The sequence below is a fragment of the Hyla sarda genome, chromosome 1 (genome assembly GCF_029499605.1).
Source record: "Hyla sarda isolate aHylSar1 chromosome 1, aHylSar1.hap1, whole genome shotgun sequence".
Taxonomy (NCBI): domain Eukaryota; kingdom Metazoa; phylum Chordata; class Amphibia; order Anura; family Hylidae; genus Hyla; species Hyla sarda.
Genome location: NC_079189.1, coordinates 261,387,741 through 261,414,314, shown reverse-complemented (window position 1 = coordinate 261,414,314; position 26,574 = coordinate 261,387,741). Strand labels below are relative to the sequence as shown.

Sequence of the window (26,574 nt, the reverse complement as noted above, 5' to 3'; positions counted from 1 at the left end):
AAGTGTGAAGCTGTCAACGGCCATCCTAAGCTGAACGCGCCTGCTCTCGTCAGATCGCAGACTGCTACCCAGCTTAGGGCCTGGTAAGTACCAGCATGGGAGACTGGCTGGGAATCCCGGGTGCAGTTGACATTTTAATCTGTTGCCGCCTTCCGCTCCGATTCGGAAAAGGATTTATTGATGCTTAAATCCACAATATACAGGGTGTGAAGCTGTCAACGGCCATCCTAAGCCTGAACGTGCCTGCTCTCCTCAGATCGCAGACTGCTGCCCGGCAGATACCGGCATGGGAGACTGGCTGGCAATCCAAGGTGCCATTGACATTTTGCTCTGTTGCCGCCTTCCTCTCCGATTAATAAAAATATTTATTGATGCTTAAATCCACAATATACAAGAAGTGAAGATGTCAATGGCCATCCTAAGCTGAACGCGCCTGCTCTCGTCAGATCGCAGACTGCTACCCAGCTTAGGGCCCAGTAAGTACCAGCATGGGAGACTGGCTGGGAATCCCGGGTGCAGTTGACATTTTGCTCTGTTGCCGCCTTCTGTTCCGATTCCGAAAAGGATTTATTGATGCTTAAATGCACAGTATAAAAAGCATAAAGCTGTCAATGGCCATCCTAAGCTGAACGCGCCGGCTCTCGTCAGATAGCAGACTGCTACACAGCTTAGGGCCCGGTAAGTACTGGCATGGGAGACTGGCTGGGAATCCCGGGTGCAGTTGACATTTTAATCTGTTGCCGCCTTCCGTTCCGATTCCGAAAAGGATTTATTGATGCTTAAATGCACAGTATACAAAGTGTGAAGCTGTCAACGGCCATCCTAAGCTGAACGCGCCTGCTCTCGTCAGATCGCAGACTGCTACCCAGCTTAGGGCCTGGTAAGTATCAGCATGGGAGACTGGCTGGGAATCCCGGGTGCAGTTGACATTTTAATCTGTTGCCGCCTTCCGCTCCGATTCGGAAAAGGATTTATTGATGCTTAAATGCACAGTATAAAGGGCGTGAAGCTGTCAACGGCCATCCTAAGCTGAACGCGCCTGCTCTCGTCAGATCGCAGACTGCTACCCAGCTTAGGGCCCGGTAAGTACCAGCGTGGGAGACTGGCTGGGAATCTCAGGTGTTGTTGACATTTTGCTCTGTAGCTCTGTAGACATTTTGCTCCGATTCCGAAAAGGATTTATTGATGCTTAAATCCACAGTATACAGGGTGTGAAGCCGTCTACGGCTATCCTAAGCTGAATGTGCCTGTTCTTGTCAGATCGCAGACTGCTGCCCGGCAAGTACGGGCATGGGAGACTGGCTGACAATCCAAGGTGCTATTGACATTTTGCTCTGTTGCCGCCTTCCTCTCCGATTAAAAAAAATATTTATTGATGCTTAAATCCACAGTATACAAGACGTGAAGATGTCAACGGCCATCCTAAGCTGAACGCGCCTGCTCTCGTCAGACCGCAGACTGCTATACAGCTTAGGGCCCAGTAAGTACCGGTATTGGAGACTGGCTGGGAATCCCGGGTGCAGTTGACATTTTGCTCTGTTGCCGCCTTCTGTTCCGATTCCGAAAAGGATTTATTGATGCTTAAATACACAGTATAAAAAGCATGAAGCTGTCAATGGCCATCCTAAGCTGATCGCGCCTGCTCTCGTCAGATCGCAAACTGCTATCCAGCTTAGGGCCCGGTAAGTAATGGCATGGGAGACTGGCTGGGAATCCCGTTTGCCGTTGACATTTTGCTCTATTGCTGCCTTCCGCTCCGATTCCGAAAATAATTTATTGATGCTTAAATCCACAGTATACAAGGTGTGAAGCTGTCGACGGCCATCCTAAGCTTAACGCGCCTGCTCTCGTCAGATCGCAGACTGGTACAGATCTTAGGGCCCGGTAAGTACTGGCATGGGAGACTGGCTGGGAATCCCGGCTGCCGTTGACATTTTGCTCTGTTGCCGCCTTCCGTTCCGATTCCGAAAAGGATTTATTGATGCTTAAATGCACAGTATAAAGGGCGAGAAGCTGTCAACGGCCATCCTAAGCTGAACGCGCCTGCTCTCGTCAGATCGCAGACTGCTACCCAGCTTAGGGCCTGGTAAGAACCAGCATGGGAGACTGGCTGGGAATCCCAGGTGTCGTTGACATTTTGCCCTGTTGCCGCCTTACGCTCCGATTCCGAAAAGGATTTATTGATGCTTAAATCCACAGTATACAGGGTGTGAAGATGTCTACGGCCATCCTAAGCTGAATGCGCCTGTTCTCGTCAGATCGCAGACTGCTACCCAGTTTCGGGCCTGGTTACTACCAGCATGGGAGACTGGCTGGGAATCCCGAGTGCAGTTGACATTTTGCTCCGATTCCGAAAATTATTTATTAATGCTTAAATCCACAGTTTACAAAGTGTGAAGCTGTCAACGGCCATCCTAAGCTGAACGCGCCTGCTCTCGTCAGATTGCAGACTGCTACCCAGCTTAGGGCCTGGTAAGTACCAGCATGGTAGACTGGCTGGGAATCCCGGGTGCAGTTGACATTTTAATCTGTTGCCGCCTTCCGGTCCGATTCGGAAAAGGATTTATTGATGCTTAAATCCACAATGTACAGGGTGTGAAGCTGTCAACGGCCATCCTAAGCCTGAACGTGCCTGCTCTCGTCAGATCGCAGACTGCTACCCAGCTTAGGGCCCAGTAAGTACCGGCATGGGAGACTGGCTGGGAATCCCGGGTGCAGTTGACATTTTGCTCTGTTGCCGCCTTCCGTTCCGATTCCGAAAAGGATTTATTGATGCTTAAATGCACAGTATAAAAAGCATAAAGCTGTCAATGGCCATCCTAAGCTGAACGCGCCTGTTCTCGTCAGATCGCAGACTGCTACCCAGCTTAGGGCCTGGTAAGTACCAGCATGGGAGACTGGCTGGGAATCCCGGGTGCAGTTGACATTTTAATCTGTTGCCGCCTTCCGCTACGATTTGGAAAAGGATTTATTGATGCTTAAATGCACAGTATAAAGGGTGTGAAACTGTCAACGGCCATCCTAAGCTGAACTTGCCTGCTCTCGTCAGATCGCAGACTGCTACCCAGCTTAGGGCCCGGTAAGTACCAGCATGGGAGACTGGCTGGGAATCCCAGGTGTTGTTGACATTTTGCTCTGTAGCCGCCTTCCGCTCCGATTCCGAAAAGGATTTATTGATGCTTAAATCCACAGTATACAGGGTGTGAAGCCGTCTACGGCTATCCTAAGCTGAATGTGCCTGTTCTTGTCAGATCGCAGACTGCTGCCCGGCAAGTACGAGCATGGGAGACTGGCTGGCAATCCAAGGTGCTATTGACATTTTGCTCTGTTGCCGCCTTCCTCTCCGATTCTGAAAAGGATTTATTGATGCTTAAATGCACAGTATAAAAAGCATTAAGCTGTCAATGGCCATCCTAAGCTGAACGCGCCTGCTCTCGTCAGATTGCAGACTGCTACCCAGCTTAGGGCCCGGTAAGTACTGGCATGGGAGACTGGCTGGGAATCCCGGGTGCCGTTGAAATTTTGCTCTATTGCTGCCTTCCGCTCCGATTCCGAAAAGAATTTATTGATGCTTAAATCCACAGTATACAAGGTGTGAAGCTGTCGACGGCCATCCTAAGCTTAACGCGCCTGCTCTTGTCAGATCGCAGACTGGTACAGATCTTAGGGCCCGGTAAGTACCGGCATGGGACACTGGCTGGGAATCCCGGCTGCCGTTGACATTTTGCTCTGTTGCCGCCTTCCGTTTCCGTTTCCGATTCCGAAAAGGATTTATTGATGCTTAAATGCACAGTATAAAGGGCGAGAAGCTGTCAACGGCCATCCTAAGCTGAACGTGCCTGCTCTCGTCAGATCGCAGACTGCTACCCAGCTGAGGGCCCAGTAAGTATCAGCATGGGAGACTGGCTGGGAATCCCAGGTGTCGTTGACATTTTGCTCTATTGCCGCCTTACGCTCCGATTCCGAAAATGATTTATTGATGCTTAAATCCACAGTATACAGGGTGTGAACATGTCTACGGCCATCCTAAGCTGAATGCGCCTGTTCTCGTCAGATCGCAGACTGCTACCCAGCTTCGGGCCTGGTAAGTACCAGCATGGGAGACTGGCTGGGAATCCCGGGTGCAGTTGACATTTTGCTCTGTTTCTGCTCCGATTCCGAAAATTATTTATTGATGCTTAAATCCGCAGTATACAAAGTGTGAAGCTGTCAACGGCCATCCTAAGCTGAACGCGCCTGCTCTCGTCAGATCGCAGACTGCTACCCAGCTTAGGGCCCGGTAAGTACCAGCATGGGAGACTGGCTGGGAATCCCGAGTGCAGTTGACATTTTGCTCCGATTCCGAAAATTATTTATTGATGCTTAAATCCACAGTTTACAAAGTGTGAAGCTGTCAACGGCCATCCTAAGCTGAACGCGCCTGCTCTCGTCAGATCGCAGACTGCTACCCAGCTTAGGGCCTGGTAAGTACCAGCATGGGAGACTGGCTGGGAATCCCGGGTGCAGTTGACATTTTAATCTGTTGCCGCCTTCCGCTCCGATTCGGAAAAGGATTTATTGATGCTTAAATCCACAATATACAGGGTGTGAAGCTGTCAATGGCCATTCTAAGCCTGAACGTGCCTGCTCTCCTCAGATCGCAGACTGCTGCCCGGCAGATACCGGCATGGGAGACTGGCTGGCAATCCAAGGTGCCATTGACATTTTGCTCTGTTGCCGCCTTCCTCTCCGATTAATAAAAATATTTATTGATGCTTAAATCCACAATATACAAGGCGTGAAGATGTCAACGGCCATCCTAAGCTGAACGCGCCTGCTCTCGTCAGATCGCAGACTGCTACCCAGCTTAGGGCCCAGTAAGTACCGGCATGGGAGACTGGCTGGGAATCCCGGGTGCAGTTGACATTTTGCTCTGTTGCCGCCTTCTGTTCCGATTCCGAAAAGGATTTATTGATGCTTAAATGCACAGTATAAAAAGCATAAAGCTGTCAATGGCCATCCTAAGCTGAACGCGCCTGCTCTCGTCAGATAGCAGACTGCTATCCAGCTTAGGGCCCGTTAAGTACTGGCATGGGAGACTGGCTGGGAATCCCGGGTGCAGTTGACATTTTAATCTGTTGCCGCCTTCCGTTCCGATTCCGAAAAGGATTTATTGATGCTTAAATGCACAGTATACAAAGTATGAAGCTGTCAACGGCCATCCTAAGCTGAACGCGCCTGCTCTCGTCAGATCGCAGACTGCTACCCAGCTTAGGACCTGGTAAGTATCAGCATGGGAGACTGGCTGGGAATCCCGGGTGCAGTTGACATTTTAATCTGTTGCCGCCTTCCACTCCGATTCGGAAAAGGATTTATTGATGCTTAAATGCACAGTATAAAGGGCGTAAAGCTGTCAACGGCCATCCTAAGCTGAACGCGCCTGCTCTCGTCAGATCGCAGACTGCTACCCAGCTTAGGGCCCGGTAAGTACCAGCGTGGGAGACTGGCTGGGAATCTCAGGTGTTGTTGACATTTTGCTCTGTAGCTCTGTAGACATTTTGCTCCGATTCCGAAAAGGATTTATTGATGCTTAAATCCACAGTATACAGGGTGTGAAGCCGTCTACGGCTATCCTAAGCTGAATGTGCCTGTTCTTGTCAGATCGCAGACTGCTGCCCGGCAAGTACGGGCATGGGAGACTGGCTGGCAATCCAAGGTGCTATTGACATTTTGCTCTGTTGCCGCCTTCCTCTCCGATTCCGAAAAGGATTTATTGATGCTTAAATGCACAGTATAAAAAGCATGAAGCTGTCAATGGCCATCCTAAGCTGAACGTGCCTGCTCTCGTCAGATCGCAGACTGCTACCCAGCTGAGGGCCCAGTAAGTACCAGCATGGGAGACTGGCTGGGAATCCCAGGTGTCGTTGACATTTTGCTCTATTGCCGCCTTACGCTCCGATTCCGAAAATGATTTATTGATGCTTAAATCCACAGTATACAGGGTGTGAACATGTCTACGGCCATCCTAAGCTGAATGCGCCTGTTCTCGTCAGATCGCAGACTGCTACCCAGCTTCGGGCCTGGTAAGTACCAGCATGGGAGACTGGCTGGGAATCCCGGGTGCAGTTGACATTTTGCTCTGTTTCTGCTCCGATTCCGAAAATTATTTATTGATGCTTAAATCCGCAGTATACAAAGTGTGAAGCTGTCAACGGCCATCCTAAGCCGAACGCGCCTGCTCTCGTCAGATCGCAGACTGCTACCCAGCTTAGGGCCTGGTAAGTACCTGCATGGGAGACTGGCTGGGAATCCAGGGTGCAGTTGAAATTTTAATCTGTTGCCGCCTTCCGCTCCGATTCGGTAAAGGATTTATTGATGCTTAAATCCACAATGTACAGGGTGTGAAGCTGTCAACGGCCATCCTAAGCCTGAACGTGCCTGCTCTCCTCAGATCACAGACTGCTGCCCGGCAGTTACCGGCATGGGAGACTGGCTGGCAATACAAGGTGCCATTGACATTTTGCTCTGTTGCCGCCTTCCTCTCCGATTAATAAAAATATTTATTGATGCTTAAATCCACAATATACAAGGTGTGAAGATGTCAACGGCCATCCTAAGCTGAACGCGCCTGCTCTCGTCAGATCGCAGACTGCTATCCAGCTTAGGGTCCGGTAAGTACCAGCATGGGAGACTGGCTGGGAATCCCAGGTGTCGTTGACATTTTCCTCTGTTGCCGCCTTACGCTCCGATTCCGAAAAGGATTTATTGATGCTTAAATCCACAGTATACAGGGTGTGAAGATGTCTACGGCCATCCTAAGCTGAATGCGCCTGTTCTCGTCAGATCGCAGACTGCTACCCAGCTTCGGGCCTGGTAAGTACCAGCATGGGAGACTGCCTGGGAATCCCGAGTGCGGTTGACATTTTGCTCCTATTCCGAAAATTATTTATTGATGCTTAAATCCACAGTTTACGAAGTGTGAAGCTGTCAACGGCCATCCTAAGCTGAACGCGCCTGCTCTCGTCAGATCGCAGACTGCTACCCAGCTTAGGGCCTGGTAAGTACCAGCATGGGAGACTGGCTGGGAATCCCGGGTGCAGTTGACATTTTAATCTGTTGCCGCCTTCCGCTCCGATTCGGAAAAGGATTTATTGATGCTTAAATCCACAATATACAGGGTGTGAAGCTGTCAACGGCCATCCTAAGCGTGAACGTGCCTGCTCTCCTCAGATCGCAGACTGCTGCCCGGCAGATACCGGCATGGGAGACTGGCTGGCAATCCAAGGTGCCATTGACATTTTGCTCTGTTGCCGCCTTCCTCTCCGATTAATAAAAATATTTATTGATGCTTAAATCCACAATATACAAGAAGTGAAGATGTCAATGGCCATCCTAAGCTGAACGCGCCTGCTCTCGTCAGATCGCAGACTGCTACCCAGCTTAGGGCCCAGTAAGTACCAGCATGGGAGACTGGCTGGGAATCCCGGGTGCAGTTGACATTTTGCTCTGTTGCCGCCTTCTGTTCCGATTCCGAAAAGGATTTATTGATGCTTAAATGCACAGTATAAAAAGCATAAAGCTGTCAATGGCCATCCTAACCTGAACGCGCCTGCTCTCGTCAGATAGCAGACTGCTACACAGCTTAGGGCCCGGTAAGTACTGGCATGGGAGACTGGCTGGGAATCCCGGGTGCAGTTGACATTTTAATCTGTTGCCGCCTTCCGTTCCGATTCCGAAAAGGATTTATTGATGCTTAAATGCACAGTATACAAAGTGTGAAGCTGTCAACGGCCATCCTAAGCTGAACGCGCCTGCTCTCGTCAGATCGCAGACTGCTACCCAGCTTAGGGCCTGGTAAGTATCAGCATGGGAGACTGGCTGGGAATCCCGGGTGCAGTTGACATTTTAATCTGTTGCCGCCTTCCGCTCCGATTCGGAAAAGGATTTATTGATGCTTAAATGCACAGTATAAAGGGCGTGAAGCTGTCAACGGCCATCCTAAGCTGAACGCGCCTGCTCTCGTCAGATCGCAGACTGCTACCCAGCTTAGGGCCCGGTAAGTACCAGCGTGGGAGACTGGCTGGGAATCTCAGGTGTTGTTGACATTTTGCTCTGTAGCTCTGTAGACATTTTGCTCCGATTCCGAAAAGGATTTATTGATGCTTAAATCCACAGTATACAGGGTGTGAAGCCGTCTACGGCTATCCTAAGCTGAATGTGCCTGTTCTTGTCAGATCGCAGACTGCTGCCCGGCAAGTACGGGCATGGGAGACTGGCTGACAATCCAAGGTGCTATTGACATTTTGCTCTGTTGCCGCCTTCCTCTCCGATTAAAAAAAATATTTATTGATGCTTAAATCCACAGTATACAAGACGTGAAGATGTCAACGGCCATCCTAAGCTGAACGCGCCTGCTCTCGTCAGACCGCAGACTGCTATACAGCTTAGGGCCCAGTAAGTACCGGAATTGGAGACTGGCTGGGAATCCCGGGTGCAGTTGACATTTTGCTCTGTTGCCGCCTTCTGTTCCGATTCCGAAAAGGATTTATTGATGCTTAAATACACAGTATAAAAAGCATGAAGCTGTCAATGGCCATCCTAAGCTGATCGCGCCTGCTCTCGTCAGATCGCAAACTGCTATCCAGCTTACGGCCCGGTAAGTAATGGCATGGGAGACTGGCTGGGAATCCCGTTTGCCATTGACATTTTGCTCTATTGCTGCCTTCCGCTCCGATTCCGAAAATAATTTATTGATGCTTAAATCCACAGTATACAAGGTGTGAAGCTGTCGACGGCCATCCTAAGCTTAACGCGCCTGCTCTCGTCAGATCGCAGACTGGTACAGATCTTAGGGCCCGGTAAGTACTGGCATGGGAGACTGGCTGGGAATCCCGGCTGCCGTTGACATTTTGCTCTGTTGCCGCCTTCCGTTCCGATTCCGAAAAGGATTTATTGATGCTTAAATGCACAGTATAAAGGGCGAGAAGCTGTCAACGGCCATCCTAAGCTGAACGCGCCTGCTCTCGTCAGATCGCAGACTGCTACCCAGCTTAGGGCCTGGTAAGAACCAGCATGGGAGACTGGCTGGGAATCCCAGGTGTCGTTGACATTTTGCCCTGTTGCCGCCTTACGCTCCGATTCCGAAAAGGATTTATTGATGCTTAAATCCACAGTATACAGGGTGTGAAGATGTCTACGGCCATCCTAAGCTGAATGCGCCTGTTCTCGTCAGATCGCAGACTGCTACCTAGTTTCGGGCCTGGTTACTACCAGCATGGGAGACTGGCTGGGAATCCCGAGTGCAGTTGACATTTTGCTCCGATTCCGAAAATTATTTATTAATGCTTAAATCCACAGTTTACAAAGTGTGAAGCTGTCAACGGCCATCCTAAGCTGAACGCGCCTGCTCTCGTCAGATTGCAGACTGCTACCCAGCTTAGGGCCTGGTAAGTACCAGCATGGTAGACTGGCTGGGAATCCCGGGTGCAGTTGACATTTTAATCTGTTGCCGCCTTCCGGTCCGATTCGGAAAAGGATTTATTGATGCTTAAATCCACAATGTACAGGGTGTGAAGCTGTCAACGGCCATCCTAAGCCTGAACGTGCCTGCTCTCGTCAGATCGCAGACTGCTACCCAGCTTAGGGCCCAGTAAGTACCGGCATGGGAGACTGGCTGGGAATCCCGGGTGCAGTTGACATTTTGCTCTGTTGCCGCCTTCCGTTCCGATTCCGAAAAGGATTTATTGATGCTTAAATGCACAGTATAAAAAGCATAAAGCTGTCAATGGCCATCCTAAGCTGAACGCGCCTGTTGTCGTCAGATTGCAGACTGCTACCCAGCTTAGGGCCTGGTAAGTACCAGCATGGGAGACTGGCTGGGAATCCCGGGTGCAGTTGACATTTTAATCTGTTGCCGCCTTCCGCTACGATTTGGAAAAGGATTTATTGATGCTTAAATGCACAGTATAAAGAGTGTGAAACTGTCAACGGCCATCCTAAGCTGAACTTGCCTGCTCTCGTCAGATCGCAGACTGCTACCCAGCTTAGGGCCCGGTAAGTACCAGCATGGGAGACTGGCTGGGAATCCCAGGTGTTGTTGACATTTTGCTCTGTAGCCGCCTTCCGCTCCGATTCCGAAAAGGATTTATTGATGCTTAAATCCACAGTATACAGGGTGTGAAGCCGTCTACGGCTATCCTAAGCTGAATGTGCCTGTTCTTGTCAGATCGCAGACTGCTGCCCGGCAAGTACGAGCATGGGAGACTGGCTGGCAATCCAAGGTGCTATTGACATTTTGCTCTGTTGCCGCCTTCCTCTCCGATTCTGAAAAGGATTTATTGATGCTTAAATGCACAGTATAAAAAGCATTAAGCTGTCAATGGCCATCCTAAGCTGAACGCGCCTGCTCTCGTCAGATTGCAGACTGCTACCCAGCTTAGGGCCCGGTAAGTACTGGCATGGGAGACTGGCTGGGAATCCCGGGTGCCGTTGAAATTTTGCTCTATTGCTGCCTTCCGCTCCGATTCCGAAAAGAATTTATTGATGCTTAAATCCACAGTATACAAGGTGTGAAGCTGTCGACGGCCATCCTAAGCTTAACGCGCCTGCTCTTGTCAGATCGCAGACTGGTACAGATCTTAGGGCCCGGTAAGTACCGGCATGGGACACTGGCTGGGAATCCCGGCTGCCGTTGACATTTTGCTCTGTTGCCGCCTTCCGTTTCCGTTTCCGATTCCGAAAAGGATTTATTGATGCTTAAATGCACAGTATAAAGGGCGAGAAGCTGTCAACGGCCATCCTAAGCTGAACGTGCCTGCTCTCGTCAGATCGCAGACTGCTACCCAGCTGAGGGCCCAGTAAGTATCAGCATGGGAGACTGGCTGGGAATCCCAGGTGTCGTTGACATTTTGCTCTATTGCCGCCTTACGCTCCGATTCCGAAAATGATTTATTGATGCTTAAATCCACAGTATACAGGGTGTGAACATGTCTACGGCCATCCTAAGCTGAATGCGCCTGTTCTCGTCAGATCGCAGACTGCTACCCAGCTTCGGGCCTGGTAAGTACCAGCATGGGAGACTGGCTGGGAATCCCGGGTGCAGTTGACATTTTGCTCTGTTTCTGCTCCGATTCCGAAAATTATTTATTGATGCTTAAATCCGCAGTATACAAAGTGTGAAGCTGTCAACGGCCATCCTAAGCTGAACGCGCCTGCTCTCGTCAGATCGCAGACTGCTACCCAGCTTAGGGCCCGGTAAGTACCAGCATGGGAGACTGGCTGGGAATCCCGAGTGCAGTTGACATTTTGCTCCGATTCCGAAAATTATTTATTGATGCTTAAATCCACAGTTTACAAAGTGTGAAGCTGTCAACGGCCATCCTAAGCTGAGCGCGCCTGCTCTCGTCAGATCGCAGACTGCTACCCAGCTTAGGGCCTGGTAAGTACCAGCATGGGAGACTGGCTGGGAATCCCGGGTGCAGTTGACATTTTAATCTGTTGCCGCCTTCCGCTCCGATTCGGAAAATGATTTATTGATGCTTAAATCCACAATATACAGGGTGTGAAGCTGTCAATGGCCATTCTAAGCCTGAACGTGCCTGCTCTCCTCAGATCGCAGACTGCTGCCCGGCAGATACCGGCATGGGAGACTGGCTGGCAATCCAAGGTGCCATTGACATTTTGCTCTGTTGCCGCCTTCCTCTCCGATTAATAAAAATATTTATTGATGCTTAAATCCACAATATACAAGGCGTGAAGATGTCAACGGCCATCCTAAGCTGAACGCGCCTGCTCTCGTCAGATCGCAGACTGCTACCCAGCTTAGGGCCCAGTAAGTACCGGCATGGGAGACTGGCTGGGAATCCCGGGTGCAGTTGACATTTTGCTCTGTTGCCGCCTTCTGTTCCGATTCCGAAAAGGATTTATTGATGCTTAAATGCACAGTATAAAAAGCATAAAGCTGTCAATGGCCATCCTAAGCTGAACGCGCCTGCTCTCGTCAGATAGCAGACTGCTATCCAGCTTAGGGCCCGTTAAGTACTGGCATGGGAGACTGGCTGGGAATCCCGGGTGCAGTTGACATTTTAATCTGTTGCCGCCTTCCGTTCCGATTCCGAAAAGGATTTATTGATGCTTAAATGCACAGTATACAAAGTGTGAAGCTGTCAACGGCCATCCTAAGCTGAACGCGCCTGCTCTCGTCAGATCGCAGACTGCTACCCAGCTTAGGGCCTGGTAAGTATCAGCATGGGAGACTGGCTGGGAATCCCGGGTGCAGTTGACATTTTAATCTGTTGCCGCCTTCCGCTCCGATTCGGAAAAGGATTTATTGATGCTTAAATGCACAGTATAAAGGGCGTAAAGCTGTCAACGGCCATCCTAAGCTGAACGCGCCTGCTCTCGTCAGATCGCAGACTGCTACCCAGCTTAGGGCCCGGTAAGTACCAGCGTGGGAGACTGGCTGGGAATCTCAGGTGTTGTTGACATTTTGCTCTGTAGCTCTGTAGACATTTTGCTCCGATTCCGAAAAGGATTTATTGATGCTTAAATCCACAGTATACAGGGTGTGAAGCCGTCTACGGCTATCCTAAGCTGAATGTGCCTGTTCTTGTCAGATCGCAGACTGCTGCCCGGCAAGTACGGGCATGGGAGACTGGCTGGCAATCCAAGGTGCTATTGACATTTTGCTCTGTTGCCGCCTTCCTCTCCGATTAAAAAAAATATTTATTGATGCTTAAATCCACAGTATACAAGGCGTGAAGATGTCAACGGCCATCCTAAGCTGAACGCGCCTGCTCTCGTCAGACCGCAGACTGCTACGCAGCTTAGGGCCCAGTAAGTACCGGTATTAGAGACTGGCTGGGAATCCCGGGTGCAGTTGACATTTTGCTCTGTTGCCGCCTTCTGTTCCGATTCCGAAAAGGATTTATTGATGCTTAAATACACAGTATAAAAAGCATGAAGCTGTCAATGGCCATCCTAAGCTGAACGCGCCTGCTCTCGTCAGATCGCAAACTGCTATCCAGCTTAGGGCCCGGTAAGTACTGGCATGGGAGACTGCCTGGGAATCCCGGTTGCCGTTGACATTTTGCTCTATTGCTGCCTTCCGCTCCGATTCCGAAAATAATTTATTGATGCTTAAATCCACAGTATACAAGGTGTGAAGCTGTCGACGGCCATCCTAAGCTTAACGCGCCTGCTCTCGTCAGATCGCAGACTGGTACAGATCTTAGGGCCCGGTAAGTACTGGCATGGGAGACTGGCTGGGAATCCCGGCTGCCGTTGACATTTTGCTCTGTTGCCGCCTTCTGTTCCGATTCCGAAAAGGATTTATTGATGCTTAAATGCACAGTATAAAGGGCGAGAAACTGTCAACGGCCATCCTAAGCTGAACGCGCCTGCTCTCGTCAGATTGCAGACTGCTACCCAGCTTAGGGCCTGGTAAGTACCAGCATGGGAGACTGGCTGGGAATCCCAGGTGTCGTTGACATTTTGCCCTGTTGCCGCCTTACGCTCCGATTCCGAAAAGGATTTATTGATGCTTAAATCCACAGTATACAGGGTGTGAAGATGTCTACGGCCATCCTAAGCTGAATGCGCCTGTTCTCGTCAGATCGCAGACTGCTACCCAGTTTTGGCCCTGGTAAGTACCAGCATGGGAGACTGGCTGGGAATCCCGAGTGCAGTTGACATTTTGCTCCGATTCCGAAAATTATTTATTGATGCTTAAATCCACAGTTTACAAAGTGTGAAGCTGTCAACGGCCATCCTAAGCTGAACGCGCCTGCTCTCATCAGATCGCAGACTGCTACCCAGCTTAGGGCCTGGTAAGTACCAGCATGGTAGACTGGCTGGGAATCCCGGGTGCAGTTGACATTTTAATCTGTTGCCGCCTTCCGGTCCGATTCGGAAAAGGATTTATTGATGCTTAAATCCACAATGTACAGGGTGTGAAGCTGTCAACGGCTATCCTAAGCCTGAACGTGCCTGCTTTCCTCAGATCGCAGACTGCTGCCCGGCAGATACCGGCATGGGAGACTGGCTGGCAATCCAAGGTGCCATTGCCATTTTGCTCTGTTGCCGCCTTCCTCTCCGATTAATAAAAATATTTATTGATGCTTAAATCCACAATATACAAGGCGTGAAGATGTCAACGGCCATCCTAAGCTGAACGCGCCTGCTCTCGTCAGATCGCAGACTGCTACCCAGCTTAGGGCCCAGTAAGTACCGGCATGGGAGACTGGCTGGGAATCCCGGGTGCAGTTGTCATTTTGCTCTGTTGCCGCCTTCCGTTCCGATTCCGAAAAGGATTTATTGATGCTTAAATGCACAGTATAAAAAGCATAAATATGTCAATGGCCATCCTAAGCTGAACGCGCCTGCTCTCGTCAGATTGCAGACTGCTACCCAGCTTAGGGCCTGGTAAGTACCAGCATGGGAGACTGGCTGGGAATCCCGGGTGCAGTTGACATTTTAATCTGTTGCCGCCTTCCGCTCCGATTCGGAAAAGGATTTATTGATGCTTAAATGCACAGTATAATAATAACGAAGCTGTCAATGGCCATCCTAAGCTGAATGCGCCTGTTCTTGTCAGATCGCAGACTGCTGCCCGGCAAGTACGGGCATGGGAGACTGGCTGGCAATAAAAGGTGCTATTAACATTTTGATCTGTTGCCGCCTTCCTCTCCGATTAAAAATTTTTTTTATTGATGCTTAAATCCTCAGTATACAAGGCGTGAAGATGTCAACGGCCATCCTAAGCTGAACGCGCCTGCTCTCGTCAGATTGCAGACTGCTACCCAGCTTAGGGCCCGGTAAGTACTGGCTGGGAATCCCGGGTGCCGTTGACATTTTGCTCTATTGCTGCCTTCCGCTCCGATTCCGAAAATAATTTATTGATGCTTAAATCCACAGTATACAAGGTGTGAAGCTGTCGACGGCCATCCTAAGCTTAACGCGCCTGCTCTTGTCAGATCGCAGACTGGTACAGATCTTAGGGCCCGGTAAGTAACGGCATGGGACACTGGCTGGGAATCCCGGCTGACGTTCACATTTTGCTCTGTTGCCGCCTTCCGTTCCGATTCCGAAAAGGATTTATTGATGCTTAAATGCACAGTATACAAAGTGTGAAGCTGTCAACGGCCATCCTAAGCTGAATGCGCCTGCTCTCGTCAGATCGCAGACTGCTACCCAGCTTAGGGCCTGGTAAGTACCAGCATGGGAGACTGGCTGGGAATCCCGAGTGCTGTTGACATTTTGCTCCGATTCCGAAAATTATTTATTGATGCTTAAATCCACAGTTTACAAAGTGTGAAGCTGTCAACGGCCATCCTAAGCTGAACGCGCCTGCTCTCGTCAGATCGCAGACTGCTACCCAGCTTAGGGCCTGGTAAGTACCAGCATGGGAGACTAGCTGGGAATCCCGGGTGCAGTTGACATTTTAATCTGTTGCCGCCTTCCGCTCCGATTCGGAAAAGGATTTATTGATGCTTAAATCCACAATATACAGAGTGTGAAGCTGTCAACGGCCATCCTAAGCCTGAACGTGCCTGCTTTCCTCAGATCGCAGACTGCTGCCCGGCAGATACCGGCATGGGAGACTGGCTGGCAATCCAAGGTGCCATTGACATTTTGCTCTGTTGCCGCCTTCCTCTCCGATCAATAAAAATATTTATTGATGCTTAAATCCACAATATACAAGGCGTGAAGAGGTCAACGGCCATCCTAAGCTGAACGCGCCTGCTCTCGACAGAGCGCAGACTGCTACCCAGCTTAGGGCCCAGTAAGTACCGGCATGGGAGACTGGCTGGGAATCCCGGGTGCAGTTGACATTTTGCACTGTTGCCGCCTTCTGTTCCGATTCCGAAAAGGATTTATTGATGCTTAAATCCACAGTATACAGGGTGTGAAGCTGTCTACGGCTATCCTAAGCTGAATGTGCCTGTTCTTGTCAGATCGCAGACTGCTGCCCGGCAAGTACGAGCATGGGAGACTGGCTGGCAATCCAAGGTGCTATTGACATTTTGCTCTGTTGCCGCCTTCCTCTCCGATTCCGAAAAGGATTTATTGATGCTTAAATGCACAGTATAAAAAGCATGAAGCTGTCAATGGCCATCCTAAGCTGAACGCGCCTGCTCTCGTCAGATCGCAGACTGCTACCCAGCTTAGGGCCCGGTAAGTACTGGCATGGGAGACTGGCTGGGAATCCCGGGTGCCGTTGACATTTTGCTCTATTGCTGCCTTCCGCTCCGATTCCGAAAATAATTTATTGATGCTTAAATCCACAGTATACAAGGTGTGAAGCTGTCGACGGCCATCCTCAGCTTAACGCGCCTGCTCTTGTCAGATCGCAGACTGGTACAGATCTTAGGGCCCGGTAAGTACCGGCATGGGACACTGGCTGGGAATCCCGGCTGCCGTTGACATTTTGCTCTGTTGCCGCCTTCCGTTTCCGTATCCGATTCCGAAAAGGATTTATTGATGCTTAAATGCACAGTATAAAGGGCGAGAAGTTGTCAACGGCCATCCTAAGCTGAACGTGCCTGCTCTCGTCAGATCGCAGACTGCTAATCAGCTGAGGGCCCAGTAAGTACCAGCATGGGAGACTGGCTGGGAATCCCAGGTGTCGTTGACATTTTGCTCTATTGCCGCCTTACGCTCCGATTCCGAAAATGATTTATTGATGCTTAAATCCACAGTATACAGGGTGTGAACATGTCTACGGCCATCCTAAGCTGAATGCGCCTGTTCTCGTCAGATCGCAGACTGCTACCCAGCTTCGGGCCTGGTAAGTACCAGCATGGGAGACTGGCTGGGAATCCCGGGTGCAGTTGACATTTTAATCTGTTGCCGCCTTCCGCTCCGATTCGGAAAAGGATTTATTGATGCTTAAATCCACAATGTACAGGGTGTGAAGCTGTCGACGGCCATCCTAAGCCTGAAAGTGCCTGCTCTCCTCAGATCACAGACTGCTGCCTGGCAGTTACCGGCATGGGAGACTGGCTGGCAATACAAGGTGCCATTGACATTTTGCTCTGTTGCCGCCTTCCTCTCCGATTAATAAAAATATTTATTGATGCTTAAATCCACAATATACAAGGTGTGAAGATGTCAACGGCCATCCTAAGCTGAACGCGCCTGCTCTCGTCAGATCGCAGACCGCTACCCAGCTTAGGGCCCAGTAAGTACCGGCATGGGAGACTGGCTGGGAATCCCGGGTGCAGTTGACATTTTGCTCTGTTGCCGCCTTCCGCTCCGATTCGGAAAAGGATTTATTGATGCCTAAATGCACAGTATAAAAATCATGAAGCTGTCAATGGCCATCCTAAGCTGAACGCGCCTGCTCTCGTCAGATCGCAGACTGCTACCCAGCTTAGGGCCCGGTAAGTACCAGCGTGGGAGACTGGCTGGGAATCTCAGGTGTTGTTGACATTTTGCTCTGTAGCTCTGTAGACATTTTGCTCCGATTCCGAAAAGGATTTATTGATGCTTAAATCCACAGTATACAGGGTGTGAAGCCGTCTAAGGCTATCCTAAGCTGAATGTGCCTGTTCTTGTCAGATCGCAGACTGCTGCCCGGCAAGTACGGGCATGGGAGACTGGCTGGCAATCCAAGGTGCTATTGACATTTTGCTCTGTTGCCGCCTTCCTCTCCGATTAAAAAAAATATTTATTGATGCTTAAATCCACAGTATACAAGGCGTGAAGATGTCAACGGCCATCCTAAGCTGAACGCGCCTGCTCTCGTCAGACCGCAGACTGCTACGCAGCTTAGGGCCCAGTAAGTACCGGTATTGGAGACTGGCTGGGAATCCCGGGTGCAGTTGACATTTTGCTCTGTTGCCGCCTTCTGTTCCGATTCCGAAAAGGATTTATTGATGCTTAAATGCACAGTATAAAAAGCATGAAGCTGTCAACCGCCATCCTAAGCTGAACGCGCCTGCTCTCGTCAGATCGCAAACTGCTACCCAGCTTAGGGCCCGGTAAGTACTGGCATGGGAGACTGGCTGGGAATCCCGGTTGACATTTTGCTCTATTGCTGCCTTCCGCTCCGATTCCGAAAATAATTTATTGATGCTTAAATCCACAGTATACAAGGTGTGAAGGTGTGAAGGTGTGAAGGTGTGAAGGTGTGAAGGTGTGAAGGTGTGAAGGTGTCGACGGCCATCCTAAGCTTAACGCGCCTGCTCTCGTCAGATCGCAGACTGCTACCCAGCTTAGGGCCTGGTAAGTACCAGCATGGGAGACTGGCTGGGAATCCCAGGTGTCGTTGCCATTTTGCTCTGTTGCCGCCTTACGCTACGATTCCGAAAAGGATTTATTGATGCTTAAATCCACAGTATACAGGGTGTGAAGATGTCTACTGCCGTCCTAAGCTGAATGCGCCTGTTCTCGTCAGATCGCAGACTGCTACCCAGCTTCGGGCCTGGTAAGTACCAGCATGGGAGACTGGATGGGAATCCCGAGTGCAGTTGACATTTTGCTCCGATTCCGAAAATTATTTATTGATGCTTAAATCCACAGTTTACAAAGTGTGAAGCTGTCAACGGCCATCCTAAGCTGAACGCGCCTGCTCTCGTCAGATCGCAGACTGCTACCCAGCTTAGGGCCTGGTAAGTACCAGCATGGTAGACTGGCTGGGAATCCCGGGTGCAGTTGACATTTTAATCTGTTGCCGCCTTCCGGTCCGATTCGGAAAAGGATTTATTGATGCTTAAATCCACAATGTACAGGGTGTGAAGCTGTCAACGGCCATCCTAAGCCTGAACGTGCCTGCTCTCCTCAGGTCGCAGACTGCTGCCCGGCAGTTACCGGCATGGGAGACTGGCTGGCAATACAAGGTGCCATTGACATTTTGCTCTGTTGCCGCCTTCCTCTCCGATTAATAAAAATATTTATTGATGCTTAAATCCACAATATATAAGGTGTGAAGATGTCAACGGCCATCCTAAGCTGAACGCGCCTGCTCTCGTCAGATCGCAGACCGCTACCCAGCTTAGGGCCCAGTAAGTACCGGCATGGGAGACTGGCTGGGAATCCCGGGTGCAGTTGACATTTTGCTCTGTTGCCGCCTTCCGTTCCGATTCCGAAAAGGATTTATTGATGCTTAAATGCACAGTATAAAAATCATGAAGCTGTCAATGGCCATCCTAAGCTGAACGCGCCTGCTCTCGTCAGATCGCAGACTGCTACCCAGCTTAGGGCCCAGTAAGTACTTGCATGGGAGACTGGCTGGGAATCCCGGTTGCCGTTGACATTTTGCTCTGTTGCCGCCTTACGCTCCAATTCCGAAAAGGATTTATTGATGCTTAAATCCACAGTATACAGGGTGTGAAGATGTCTACGGCCATCCTAAGCTGAATGAGCCTGTTCTCGTCAGATCGCTGACTGCTACCCAGCTTCGGGCCTGGTAAGTACCAACATGGGAGACTGGCTGGGAATCCCGAGTGCAGTTGACATTTTGCTCCGATTCCGAAAATTATTTATTGATGCTTAAATCCACAGTTTACAAAGTGTGAAGCTGTCAACGGCCATCCTAAGCGTAACGCGCCTGCTCTCGTCAGATCGCAGACTGGTACAGATCTTAGGGCCCGGTAAGTACCGGCATGGGAAACTGGCTGGGAATCCTGGCTGCCGTTGACATTTTGCTCTGTTGCCGCCTTCCGTTCCAATTCCGAAAAGGATTTATTGATGCTTAAATGCACAGTATAAAGGACGAGAAGATGTCAACGGCCAACCTAAGCTGAACGCGCCTGCTCTCGTCAGATCGCAGACTGCTACCCAGCTTAGGGCCCGGTAAGTACCAGCATGGGAGACTGACTGGGAATCGCAGGTGTCGTTGACATTTTGCTCTGTTGCCGCCTTTTGCTCCGATTCCGTAAAGGTTTTATTGATGCTTAAATCCACAGTATACAGGGTGTGAAGATGTCTACGGCCATCCTAAGCTGAATGTGTCTGTTCTCGTCAGATCGCAGACTGCTACCCAGCTTCGGGCCTGGTAAGTACCAGCGTGGGAGACTGGCTGGGAATCCTGGGTGCAGTTGACATTTTGCTCTGTTTCTGCTCCGATTCCGAAAATTATTTATTGATGCTTAAATCCACAGTATACAAAGTGTGAAGCTGTCAACAGCCATCCTAAGCTGAACGTGCCTGCTCTCGTCAGATCGCAGACTGCTACCCAGCTTAGGGCCTGGTAAGTACCAGGATGGTAGACTGGCTGGAATCCCGGGTGCAGCTGACATTTTAATCTGTTGCCGCCTTCCGCTCCGATTCGGAAAAGGATTTATTGATGCTTAAATCCACAATATACAGGGTGTGAAGCTGTCAACGGCCATCCTAAGCTGAACGTGTCTGCTCTCCTCAGATCGCAGACTGCTGCCCGGCAGATACCGGCGTGGGAGACTGGCTGGCAATCCAAGGTGCCATTGACATTTTGCTCTGTTGCCGCCTTCCTCTCCGATTAATAAAAATATTTATTGATGCTTAAATCCACAATATACAACGCGTGAAGATGTCAACGGCCATCCTAAGCTGAATGCGCCTGCTCTCGTCAGATCGCAGACTGCTACCCAGCTTAGGGCCCAGTAAGTACCGGCATGGGAGACTGGCTGGGAATCCCGGGTGTAGTTGACATTTTGCTCTGTTGTCGCCTTCCGTTCCGATTCCGAAAAGGATTTATTGATGCTTAAATGCACAGTATAAAAATCATGAAGCTGTCAATGGCCATTCTAAGCTGAACGCGCCTGCTCTCGTCAGATCGCAGACTGCTACCCAGCTTAGGGCCCGGTAAGTACCAGCATGGGAGACTGGCTGGGAATCCCAGGTGTTGTTGACATTTTGCTCTGTAGCCGCCTTCCGCTCCGATTCCGAAAAGGATTTATTGATGCTTAAATCCACAGTATACAGGGTGTGAAGCCGTCTACGGCTATCCTAAGCTGAATGTGCCTGTTCTTGTCAGATCGCAGACTGCTGCCCGGCAAGTACGAGCATGGGAGACTGGCTGGCAATCCAAGGTGCTATTGACATTTTGCTCTGTTGCCGCCTTCCTCTCCGATTCCGAAAAGGATTTATTGATGCTTAAATGCACAGTATAAAAAGCATGAAGCTGTCAATGGCCATCCTAAGCTGAACGCGCCTGCTCTCGTCAGATCGCAGACTGCTACCCAGCTTAGGGCCCGGTAAGTACTGGCATGGGAGACTGGCTGGGAATCCCGGGTGCCGTTGACATTTTTCTCTATTGCTGCCTTCCGCTCCGATTCCGAAAAGAATTTATTGATGCTTAAATTCACAGTATACAAGGTGTGAAGCTGTCGACGGCCATCCTAAGCTTAACGCGCCTGCTCTTGTCAGATCGCAGACTGGTACAGATCTTAGGGCCCGGTAAGTACCGGCATGGGACACTGGCTGGGAATCCCGGCTGCCGTTGACATTTTGCTCTGTTGCCGCCTTCCGTTCCGATTCCGAAAAGGATTTATTGATGCCTAAATGCACAGTATAAAGGGCGAGAAGCTGTCAACGGCCATCCTAAGCTGAACGTGCCTGCTCTCGTCAGATCGCAGACTGCTACCCAGCTTAGGGCCCAGTAAGTACCAGCATGGGAGACTGGCTGGGAATCCCAGGTGTCGTTGACATTTTGCTCCATTGCCGCCTTACGCTCCGATTCCGAAAATGATTATTGATGCTTAAATCCACAGTATACAGGGTATGAACATGTCTACGGCCATCCTAAGCTGAATGCGCCTGTTCTCGTCAGATCGCAGACTGCTACCCAGCTTCGGGCCTGGTAAGTACCAGCATGGGAGACTGGCTGGGAATCCCGGGTGCAGTTGACATTTTGCTCTGTTTCTGCTCCGATTCCGAAAATTATTTATTGATGCTTAAATCCACAGTATACAAAGTGTGAAGCTGTCAACTGCCATCCTAAGCTGAACGCGCCTGCTCTCGTCAGATCGCAGACTGCTACCCAGCTTAGGGCCTGGTAAGTACCTGCATGGGAGACTGGCTGGGAATCCCGGGTGCAGTTGACATTTTAATCTGTTGCCGCATTCCGCTCCGATTCGGAAAAGGATTTATTGATGCTTAAATCCACAATGTACAGGGTGTGAAGCTGTCAACGGTCATCCTAAGCCTGAACGTGCCTGCTCTCCTCAGATCGCAGACTGCTGCCCGGCAGATACCGGCGTGGGAGACTGGCTGGCAATCCAAGGTGCCATTGACATTTTGCTCTGTTGCCGCCTTCCTCTCCGATTAATAAAAATATTTATTGATGCTTAAATCCACAATATACAACGCGTGAAGATGTCAACGGCCATCCTAAGCTGAACGCGCCTGCTCTCGTCAGATCGCAGACTGCTACCCAGCTTAGGGCCCAGTAAGTACCGGCATGGGAGACTGGCTGGGAATCCCGGGTGTAGTTGACATTTTGCTCTGTTGTCGCCTTCCGTTCCGATTCCGAAAAGGATTTATTGATGCTTAAATGCACAGTATAAAAATCATGAAGCTGTCAATGGCCATTCTAAGCTGAACGCGCCTGCTCTCGTCAGATCGCAGACTGTTACCCAGCTTAGGGCCTGGTAAGTACTGGCATGGGAGACTGGCTGGGAATCACGGTTGCCGTTGACATTTTGCTCTATTGCTGCCTTCCGCTCCGATTCCGAAAATAATTTATTGATGCTTAAATCCACAGTATACAAGGTGTGAAGCTGTCGACGGCAATCCTAAGCTTAACGCGCCTGCTCTCGTCAGATCGCAGACTGGTACAGATCTTAGGGCCCGGTAAGTACCGGCATGGGACACTGGCTGGGAAGCCCGGCTGCTGTTGACATTTTGCTCTGTAGCCGCCTTCCGCTCCGATTCCGAAAAGGATTTATTGATGCTTAAATCCACAGTATACAGGGTGTGAAGCCGTCTACGGCTATCCTAAGCTGAATGTGCCTGCTCTCGTCAGATCGCAGACTGGTACAGTTTTCAGGGCCCGGTAAGTACCGGCATGGGAGACTGGCTGGGATTCCCAGGTGTCGTTGACATTTTGCTCTGTTTCTGCTCCGATTCCGAAAATTATTTATTGATGCTCAAATCCACAGTATACAAAGTGTGAAGCTGTCAACGGCCATCCTAAGCTGAACGCGCCTGCTCTCGTCAGATCGCAGACTGCTACCCAGTTTAGGGCCCGGTAAGTACCAGCATGGGAGACTGGCTGGGAATCCCAGGTGTTGTTGACATTTTGCTCTGTAGCCGCCTTCCGCTTCGATTCCGAAAAGGATTTATTGATGCTTAAATCCACAGTACACAGGGTGTGAAGCAGTCTACGGCTATCCTAAGCTGAATGTGCCTGTTCTTGTCAGATCGCAGACTGCTGCCCAGCAAGTACGGGCATGGGAGACTGGCTGGCAATTCAAGGTGCTATTGACATTTTGCTCTGTTGCCGCCTTCCTCTCCGATTCCGAAAAGGATTTATTGATGCTTAAATGCACAGTATAAAAAGCATGAAGCTGTCAACGGCCATCCTAAGCTGAACGCGCCTGCTCTCGTCAGATCGGACCCAGCTTAGGGCCCGGTAAGTACTGGCATAGGAGACTGGCTGGGAATCCCGGGCGCCGTTGACATTTTGCTCTATTGCTGCCTTCCGCTCCGATTCCGAATAGAATTTATTGATGCTTAAATCCACAGTATACAAGGTGTGAAGCTGTCGACGGCCATCCTAAGCTTAACGCGCCTGCTCTCGTCAGATCGCAGACTGGTACAGATCTGCCGTTGACATTTTGCTCTGTTGCCGCCTTCCGTTCCGATTCCGAAAAGGATTTATTGATGCTTAAATGCACAGTATAAAGGGTGAGAAGCTGTCAACGGCCATCCTAAGCTGAACGCGCCTGCTCTCGTCAGATCGCAGACTGCTACCCAGCTTAGGGCCCGGTAAGTACCAGCATGGGAGACTGGCTGGGAATCCCAGGTGTTGTTGACATTTTGCTCTGTAGCCGCCTTCCGCTTCGATTCCGAAAAGGATTTATTGATGCTTAAATCCACATTATACAGGGTGTGAAGCCGTCTACGGCTATCCTAAGCTGAATGTGCCTGTTCTTATCAGATCGCAGACTGCTGCCCGGCAAGTACAGGCATGGGAGACTGGCTGGCAATCCAAGGTGCTATTGACATTTTGCTCTGTTGCCGCCTTCCTCTCCAATTCCGAAAAGGATTTATTGATGCTTAAATACACAGTATAAAAAGCATGAAGCTGTCAATGGCCATCCTAAGCTGAACGCGCCTGCTCTCGTCAGATCGTAGACTGCTTCCCAGCTTAGGGCCCGGTAAGTACTGGCTGGGAATCCCGGGTGCCGTTGACATTTTGCTCTATTGCTGCCTTCCGCTCCGATTCCGAAAAGAATTTATTGATGCTTAAATCCACAGTATACAAGGTGTGAAGCTGTCGACGGCCATCCTAAGCTTAACGCGCCTGCTCTTGTCAGATCGCAGACTGGTACAGATCTTAGGGCCCGGTAAGTATCGGCATGGGACACTGGCTGGGAATCCCGGCTGCCGTTGACATTTTGCTCTGTTGCCGCCTTCCGTTCCGATTCCGAAAAGGATTTATTGATGCTTAAATGCACAGTATACAAAGTGTGAAGCTGTCAACGGCCATCATAAGCTGAACGCGCTTGCTCTCGTCAGATCGCAGACTGCTACCCAGCTTAGGGCCTGGAAAGTACCAGCATGGGAGACTGGCTGGGAATCCCGGGTGCAGTTGACATTTTAATCTGTTGCCGCCTTCCGCTCCGATTCGGAAAAGGATTTATTGATGCTTAAATGCACAGTATAAAGGGCGTGAAGCTGTTAACGGCCATCCTAAGCTGAACGCGCCTGCTCTCGTCAGATCGCAGACTGCTACCCAGCTTAGGGCCCGGTAAGTACCAGCATGGGAGACTGGCTGGGAATCTCAGGTGTTGTTGACATTTTGCTCTGTAGCTCTGTAGACATTTTGCTCAGATTCCGAAAAGGATTTATTGATGCTTAAATCTACAGTATACAGGGTGTGAAGCCGTCTACGGCTATCCTAAGCTGAGTGCGCCTGTTCTTGTCAGATCGCAGACTGCTGCCCGGCAAGTACGGGCATGGGAGACTGGCTGGCAATCCAAGGTGCTATTGACATTTTGCTCTGTTGCCGCCTTCCTCTCCGATTAAAAAAAATATTTATATATGCTTAAATCCACAGTATACAAGGCGTGAAGATGTCAATGGCCATCCTAAGCTGAACGTGCCTGCTCTCGTCAGATCGCAGACTGCTACGCAGCTTAGGGCCCAGTAAGTACCGGCATGGGAGACTGGCTGGGAATCCCGGGTGCTGTTGACATTTTGCTCTGTTGCCGCCTTCCGCTCCGTTTCCGAAAAGGATTTATTGATGCTTAAATCCACAGTATACAGGGTGTGAAGATGTCTACGGCCAACCTAAGCTGAACGCGCCTGCTCTCGTCAGATCGCAGACTGGTACAGATCTTAGGGCCCGGTAAGTACCGGCATGGGACACTGGCTGGGAATCCCGGCTGCCGTTGACATTTTGCTCTGTTGCCGCCTTCCGCTCCGTTTCCGAAAAGGATTTATTGATGCTTAAATCCACAGTATACAGGGTGTGAAGATGTCTACGGCCAACCTAAGCTGAACGCGTCTGCTCTCGTCAGATCGCACACTGCTACCCAGCTTAGGGCCCGGTAAGTACTGGCATGGGAGACTGACTGGGAATCCCGGGTGCCGTTGACATTTTGCTCTATTGCTGCCTTCCGCTCCGATTCCGAAAAGGATTTATTGATTCTTAAATGCACAGTATAAAGGGCGAGAAGCTGTCAACGGCCATCCTAAGCTGAACGCGCCTGCTCTCGTCAGATCGCAGACTGCTACCCAGCTTAGGGCCCGGTAAGTACCAGCATGGGAGACTGGCAGGGAATCCCAGGTGTCGTTGACATTTTGCTCTGTTGCCGCCTTCCGCTACGTTTCCGAAAAGGATTTATTGATGCTTAAATCCACAGTATACAGGGTGTGAAGATGTCTACGGCCAACCTAAGCTGAATGCGCCTGTTCTCGTCAGATCGCAGACTGCTACCCAGCTTCGGGCCTGCTAAGTACCAGCATGGGAGACTGGCTGGGAATCACAGGTGCAGTTGACATTTTGCTCTGTTTCTGCTCCGATTCCGAAAATTATTTATTGATGCTTAAATCCACAGTATACAAAGTGTGACGCTGTCAACGGCCATCCTAAGCTGAACGCGCCTGCTCTCGTCAGATCGCAGACTGCTACACAGCTTAGGGCCTGGTAAGTACCAGCATGGGAGACTGGCTGGGAATCCCGGGTGCAGTTGACATTTTAATCTGTTGCCGCCTTCCGCTCCGATTCGGAAAAGGATTTATTGATGCTTAAATCCACAATATACAGGGTGTGAAGCTGTCAACGGCCATCCTAAGCCTGAACGTGCCTGCTCTCCTCAGATCGCAGACTGCTGCCCGGCAGTTACCGGCATGGGAGACTGGCTGGCAATCCAAGGTGCCATTGACATTTTGCTCTGTTGCCGCCATCCTCTCCGATTAATAAAAATATTTATTGATGCTTAAATC

The 26,574-nt window shown here is 50.3% G+C and overlaps 22 pseudogenes; all 22 read left to right on the top strand.

The window, feature by feature from the left end:
• Window positions 1-12: 12 nt before the first annotated feature.
• LOC130351460 (5S ribosomal RNA) lies at window positions 13-132 on the top strand (annotated as a pseudogene).
• An 879-nt stretch (window positions 133-1,011) lies between these two features.
• On the top strand, window positions 1,012-1,131 carry LOC130348336 (5S ribosomal RNA; annotated as a pseudogene).
• A 3,261-nt stretch (window positions 1,132-4,392) lies between these two features.
• On the top strand, window positions 4,393-4,512 carry LOC130351449 (5S ribosomal RNA; annotated as a pseudogene).
• Window positions 4,513-5,391: 879 nt separating this feature from the next.
• LOC130348329 (5S ribosomal RNA) lies at window positions 5,392-5,511 on the top strand (annotated as a pseudogene).
• Window positions 5,512-6,579: 1,068 nt separating this feature from the next.
• On the top strand, window positions 6,580-6,699 carry LOC130352091 (5S ribosomal RNA; annotated as a pseudogene).
• Window positions 6,700-6,965: 266 nt separating this feature from the next.
• On the top strand, window positions 6,966-7,085 carry LOC130351440 (5S ribosomal RNA; annotated as a pseudogene).
• An 879-nt stretch (window positions 7,086-7,964) lies between these two features.
• Window positions 7,965-8,084, top strand: LOC130348322 (5S ribosomal RNA; annotated as a pseudogene).
• Window positions 8,085-12,344: 4,260 nt separating this feature from the next.
• LOC130348315 (5S ribosomal RNA) lies at window positions 12,345-12,464 on the top strand (annotated as a pseudogene).
• A 480-nt stretch (window positions 12,465-12,944) lies between these two features.
• On the top strand, window positions 12,945-13,064 carry LOC130326823 (5S ribosomal RNA; annotated as a pseudogene).
• A 284-nt stretch (window positions 13,065-13,348) lies between these two features.
• LOC130346930 (5S ribosomal RNA) lies at window positions 13,349-13,468 on the top strand (annotated as a pseudogene).
• A 1,644-nt stretch (window positions 13,469-15,112) lies between these two features.
• LOC130351958 (5S ribosomal RNA) lies at window positions 15,113-15,232 on the top strand (annotated as a pseudogene).
• A 64-nt stretch (window positions 15,233-15,296) lies between these two features.
• Window positions 15,297-15,416, top strand: LOC130345081 (5S ribosomal RNA; annotated as a pseudogene).
• Window positions 15,417-16,081: 665 nt separating this feature from the next.
• LOC130315822 (5S ribosomal RNA) lies at window positions 16,082-16,201 on the top strand (annotated as a pseudogene).
• A 291-nt stretch (window positions 16,202-16,492) lies between these two features.
• LOC130352085 (5S ribosomal RNA) lies at window positions 16,493-16,612 on the top strand (annotated as a pseudogene).
• A 4,080-nt stretch (window positions 16,613-20,692) lies between these two features.
• Window positions 20,693-20,812, top strand: LOC130325880 (5S ribosomal RNA; annotated as a pseudogene).
• A 272-nt stretch (window positions 20,813-21,084) lies between these two features.
• On the top strand, window positions 21,085-21,204 carry LOC130315811 (5S ribosomal RNA; annotated as a pseudogene).
• Window positions 21,205-21,884: 680 nt separating this feature from the next.
• Window positions 21,885-22,004, top strand: LOC130323340 (5S ribosomal RNA; annotated as a pseudogene).
• Window positions 22,005-23,078: 1,074 nt separating this feature from the next.
• Window positions 23,079-23,198, top strand: LOC130336125 (5S ribosomal RNA; annotated as a pseudogene).
• A 620-nt stretch (window positions 23,199-23,818) lies between these two features.
• Window positions 23,819-23,938, top strand: LOC130320624 (5S ribosomal RNA; annotated as a pseudogene).
• An 865-nt stretch (window positions 23,939-24,803) lies between these two features.
• On the top strand, window positions 24,804-24,923 carry LOC130353023 (5S ribosomal RNA; annotated as a pseudogene).
• An 884-nt stretch (window positions 24,924-25,807) lies between these two features.
• Window positions 25,808-25,927, top strand: LOC130331934 (5S ribosomal RNA; annotated as a pseudogene).
• A 277-nt stretch (window positions 25,928-26,204) lies between these two features.
• On the top strand, window positions 26,205-26,324 carry LOC130324316 (5S ribosomal RNA; annotated as a pseudogene).
• Window positions 26,325-26,574: the final 250 nt, after the last annotated feature.